The following is a 5,459-nucleotide window of genomic DNA, read 5'->3' as shown; positions in this document are numbered from 1 at the left end:
GGCCGCCGGCCCGCGGCTCCGGGTTCCGCGCTCCGGGCCGCCAGTGCGCAGGCGCAGCCAGGTTCGCGCCGGTGGGGCGCGGGGGCGGGAGGCAGGGGCGTGGGTCAGCTTCCTTGAGTGGTGCGGCTGCTCGTGCGGAGCTGCTCTCTGCGTAAACCGCGCTGGCTTTGCCGCTTTGGCTGCACCGGTCCCTCTCATTCAGTCTTCCCACCGCCTCCCTTATCATCGCAGATTAGCACCCGAGAGGCCCGCCCCCGAAAATCTGGGCGCGTGAAAGCGCTTCACAAAAGCACGCTGCGAGCTGTTTAGCGGCGCCGCGATGCTTTTTTTGGCCCTTCTTGAAGTGCCAGGCTGGCAAAGCTGGAGTACAAAGACCCCAGCAAAACACGTGTCTTCTGCTTCAGAGATAGCATAGCGCATGATGAATTAAATACCTTTTTTTTCTCTTTCAAAGTCTATCTATTTCTCCCATAAGAGGGGACGGCATCCCCAAAAGGATCCCCACATTGCAATCCAGCCCCAGCCAGGATCGTGGAATCGCACCTCCAGGCACAGAGAGATCTCGGTGCAGAGCTCCAGCCCTCCCACATGGCCTCCCCAGACCTTCCCCGTGGCCTGAGCAGCTGTGCCACCCAGGCTGGCCCATATGTAAATCACAGTTCAGAACACGATAGAAAAGACCCAGTGCAGACCTAGTTATCAACCCTCTGGGCTACAGGGTCGGCGCAGAGATTCTGATTTTAACCGTGCTAAACGGAGCAACTAGAAGCATCTCTGGTGGCTTGCTCGGTTGGTTGACTGAACTAGAGTTCAGTGATGGCCTGTCACTGAGATGCCAAGACTCCCTCACCGCATGTGGAGAAAGACATGCAAAAGCGCTCTACGTTAAAGGCTAAAACCACCTGTGAGGCAGGCCCTGTGAGGCAGGGCTGAACCACCGGATCGGTGCCGCAGTGCTTCGAACCAGGGCCAGCAGGTGGTGCTGTTTCTCCTGCAGCCGAAACACCAGGTTCTGCAGGGTCACACACTAAGGGCCCCTCCTTAGTGGGGTAAAGTTAATGGAGGAGGTCCTCTGGTCCTCTGGTCCACTGGACGTGGCGGTACGAGAGTCGAACAGGAGAGGCCTGTAGTGTCCTCCATAGTCCTTTTAGCTCTTGTCTCAGAATCAATCACCCCAGCCTGCGCCGTTTTTGACCTGTTTTCCTGATGATCGGAGGAGCTTTAAATGTCCAGGTGACAGTCTTGCTTTCCAATGCAATGGAATCATATTGTGTCCTCTGGCAGAAACATTCCTCCCTGGCATACCAAGAGCTCTAAACTAACACATGAAAGAGTCATGGGGGGAGGCGGAACAGCGGGTAGCATAGTGCTTGAGGCCTCCATGGTTAGAGTCCCGGACCCAGCGTCTTGAAACTCACACCAAGCACTTGTGTGTGTGTGTGTGCCAAAATTCTAAGAGGAGAATGGAGCAGAAGGGATTGCACATGACCATCACCCCGGGGAGAGGGGGTGATTTCTCACTTTCTCTCTCTCTGTCTCGATCTCTCTGGTGAGCACATGTACCCTGTAACAAAAGAAAAGAAGAAGAAGCGTAGGGATAGAAAAAAAAAAACAACTCACCAGTCTGCATTATTTATGAAAAGCACACATACCATTTCTGTCTTGGGACCTATACTTTTGCAATAGAAAAAAATATGGCCATATATTGGTTGCTGATTTAGAGCATATAGCACAATTTGTAGAACAGCATCCCAACCTTGGAATTCAGCCCCCTACACCCACGTTCTCAACAGACCATCCACCCTCTCTATAGGACAGCTTGTTTCTGAGTGATGGGTAAAAGTAAGAGAGTAAATTCCAGAAGCATTAGTCCATCCCTCGCCTTAACTCTTTCACCGTGAAGTGAGTTTTCTTTTATTTTCTTTTTTTAAGAATTATTTATTATTGGGGCCAGCAAATGGACCTGGTGGCTTGAAACTCATAGCAGGTGCATGTGCCTGTGTGCCCAAAATCCTGAGAAGACAATGGAGGAGAAGGGATTGTGGTGTGACCATTGCCCCTGGGGGGTGATTTCTTGCTTTCTGTTGCTATGACTCTAAAAAAAATTATTAACTATTATTTTTAAATTTACTGTGGGGTACACTCTGGTGCATACTCACCAAAGAGAGACAGAAATAGGAAATGAGAAAGCAAGCTGCCAGGTCTGGGACTTGAACCACAGTCAGCCATATGGGAGTCCAGAGCTTTAACCACCACTCCACCTGCTGGCCCCCATTTTATTTTTTTTTAAATAGAATCTAACTTCAAAAGCACATAGACCTGGGAACCAGCAGTTGGCGTAATGGCTATGTCACTGGACTCCCACGTAGTGGACCGTGGTTCGCATCCTGGACCCGGTGGCTTAAAACTCACGCCGGGCGCGTGTGCGTGCATGCCCAAGATCCCAAGAGGAGAATGGAGGAGAAGGGATTGCGATTGTGGCGTGACCGTCCCCTCTGGGGAGTGATTTCTCACTTTCTGTCTGTCTCTCTCTGTCTGGCGAGCGCACGCGCCCTATAGCAAAAACCTCTCAAAAAAAAAAGAAAAAAAAAAAAAAGCACATAGACCTGAGTTTGATCCTGAAGGCAAAACAAAAAAGGCGCCCAGATTTCGCACAAGTCCCTGAAGACTAGCTCATGGTGGAGCTACAAGCAGACCAAGTGCACTTTCTGTTTGTCAGGCAGATTTGTGACCATGTACAGCTCGAAGGCAAGTTGTGACTACAAAGCGATGGCTAATTTTCCTTCCTGCAGACACTGCAGAACTTAGACATTCAGGGAGTGCTGTCTTCCAAAGTTACTCTGCTCTAGCAGTTTTCGATCGTCTCTCATGAAATTATCTTCAGAGTTGGTAAGAGACGCCAAAGGTAAGTCAATGTCCTGACCGTTCTCCTCGCCTTTTCCAGCTAAGCTTCATCCCCTCCTTTCCCGGGTTCTTTAGTTTTACTGCCAATGTGTTTGAGTAAGACTTCAAGGACCTGTTGTCGAGAAGCTGAGGTGTTGTCGAGAAGCTGAGGGAGAGAGTGTGGGAAACGGTTCTGAGGCTTCATAAAGCCTGGGGCCTCGGGAGGGACCCAGGGAGGGGGCTGGACAGTTTGAGGGTGAGGCGCAAAGGTGACCATATAATTTATCGCTCCCTCTGGGAAACTTTTGAGTATGAGAGGGACAGGATTAACAATCCTGCCCGTCAAGCAGGATGAAGGGTCACCCTGCACGTAGAGGGAACGCAGCAGGGAAGGCACTCTAATACCTGTCCACTTGGGCCGCCTTCAGGGCACGAGATGGGTGTCACTAGCAAGGGCCATAAATGTGAATTGCCGGAAACAGAGGATGGCTTCTATTTGAGGATGGAGCTACCATTCCATTTGATCATTGGGACAGATCCAGTTTAATCTAGGGAAATCTCATTCTGTGAAAAACAAATTTCTTGGGAGGTCTTCTAATAGATTATTAAGAAGGCACGACTAGTCACACACTTTTGTGTAAGAAACAAAAATATGTTCTAAGGACTATAGTGCCCCGCTCTCCTCCAGACGCTCGGTCATCCTCTCTAGGACTCCACCGCCACCCTGGAATTCTCACGACTCCTTTTCCCCTCAAAGGATGGACAAAGGATTCAACAACCAAGGAAAGCCCCCAGTGCAGTCTAAGTTCTCCCCCAGTCGGCGCCCTGTGTGACATTCCTTTGTCTTGTGTCTCCCACCTGCGGAAAGCTGCGGACTCATGGAGCGTGTTAGCTTTTCCACTTCAGTTGTTTACTGTGCCAAATCTCATTCCCTACGGTGGAAATCAGCCGGTAACAAGTGTCCACAGCCTATGTGTTCAGTATTGTTTCTTTTTTTAAAATTTGCCAAAGGGCATGTGCTCTCACCAGAGAGAGTCAGGGAAAGTGAGAAGGCACCCCCATGGGCGACGGTTGGCTTCAATCCCTTCTCCATGTCTCCCTCCTTTGCGGGTTTTGGGCAGATGCACAGCCCACTCAAGCCCCATGATCTTCCTGCGGCTGAGTCAGGACTCCCCTCTCCCTCTCTGGCCATGTGGGATTCAGCCGCCTTAACCACTACGCCTGGGCTGGTCCTGACTTTCTTATATTAAATAGGGACATGTCACTTTCCCTCTCTTTATTTTTCTTCCAAGAGACCTCAAAACCCAGAACTGAAGATAAAATAAAGATTGAATTTAGTCTTTGCTCTGCAAACTTCCCATGGTTTCTCACCAAACACTACAATTCTGCTGTGACTCAAGAAATTTGCGACTCGTGCCCACAAAGTTTTTTTTCAATTTGGAACAGGATTCTAGTTCCCTATCCAAATAGAGACTGAGAAGTGAAAGAAGACTCAGAAAGCCTTTTCTTCTCTGTGAAAAGGCCTGATCTTAAGTGGAGCAATCCATTAAGAAAAAGAGTTCAAGCTGCAGCCTACAAACTTCTTGGGCTTAATGTGCTCCGATGAGGTGGAAAAATTACACAGGACTGAAAACAGGAGGAATAAAAGTCGCAGGTGCATTTACATTCTGTCCATAAACATTTGCTAAGTATTTGCTAAGATTCCTTCAGAGTGATCATCTTTTGCTTTTCAACCTACATGGAAGAAAGCTCATGTTAATCAAACACCTCACTCTTGGGCCAGCAGGTGGCATGGTGGTAAAGGCACTGGACTCCCACTTGGTTGGCTGAAGTTTGAGTCCTGGAGCCAGCAGCGTGAAAATCACAAATAAATAAAATAAATGTTTGAGAAACAACAATAACCTCACGCTATGTAGCGGCTATTGTTCTAAAAGCATGATCTAATTTAAACTCCACAACAATTTTTTAAGGAGAACTTACTAACCATTCTTGTTTTATAAATGAGCAAACTCCGTTTTCAGGGACCGAGTAAACTGGCCAAAGTTTCATAGCTCGTAAATCGCAAAACTGACATCAGATACAAACATCTGGGTGCAGATGTCAGCACGTCTTGTCCTGGTAAAACAAGTAAAGAACATTTTAGTCTGGGAAATAGATACTGTTCCTCGAAGATTTTCCTAGATACTGTTTTGTTTTCACCCGAATCTCCAGTCTCTCAATGACAGAAGCCAGCACGGACGCAGGGAGTGGACAGGGAGTCTCTGGCAGGAAGAAGGCGGATAGGAAAAGACAGCGAGGTCGGGCGGAGGGCGGAGGTTTGTCTTTCGGAGGGTGTCGCGAGAACAGGGAAGTCAGCCGCGGGGGTCTCGACAGCGGGTGGATCCCGCAGCCACGCGCGCTCAGAGATGGCCCGCGACCCTCCTGGCGTTGGCCCGCCCCCAGCACCTCGAGGCCCAATCAGCGTTGCGACTCGAGGCCCCGCCCCCTCGAGAAGGCCATATAGACCTAGGCCTTGCGCACCTCGCTCCGCAGTTGTGGTCTGGCGATCGGCGGAGACCCTCCGTTATCTGGTGGCC

General features: G+C 49.7%; 1 protein-coding gene across 1 annotated transcript in view; it reads right to left on the bottom strand.

The window, feature by feature from the left end:
- SCAPER (S-phase cyclin A associated protein in the ER) overlaps window positions 1-4,887 on the bottom strand; it is a 278,443-nt gene extending 273,556 nt beyond the window's left edge. Inside the window, exon 1 of the mRNA XM_006142594.3 lies at window positions 4,868-4,887. The gene's annotated coding sequence lies outside the window, so the exon portion shown is untranslated. The remainder of the gene's footprint in view (window positions 1-4,867) is intronic.
- Window positions 4,888-5,459: the final 572 nt, after the last annotated feature.

Source organism: Tupaia chinensis, unplaced genomic scaffold (assembly GCF_000334495.1).
Source record: "Tupaia chinensis unplaced genomic scaffold, TupChi_1.0 Scaffold000078_1, whole genome shotgun sequence".
Classification (NCBI taxonomy): domain Eukaryota; kingdom Metazoa; phylum Chordata; class Mammalia; order Scandentia; family Tupaiidae; genus Tupaia; species Tupaia belangeri.
Note: the sequence above shows the minus strand (reverse complement) of the source record. Positions and strands in the feature narration are given on the sequence as shown.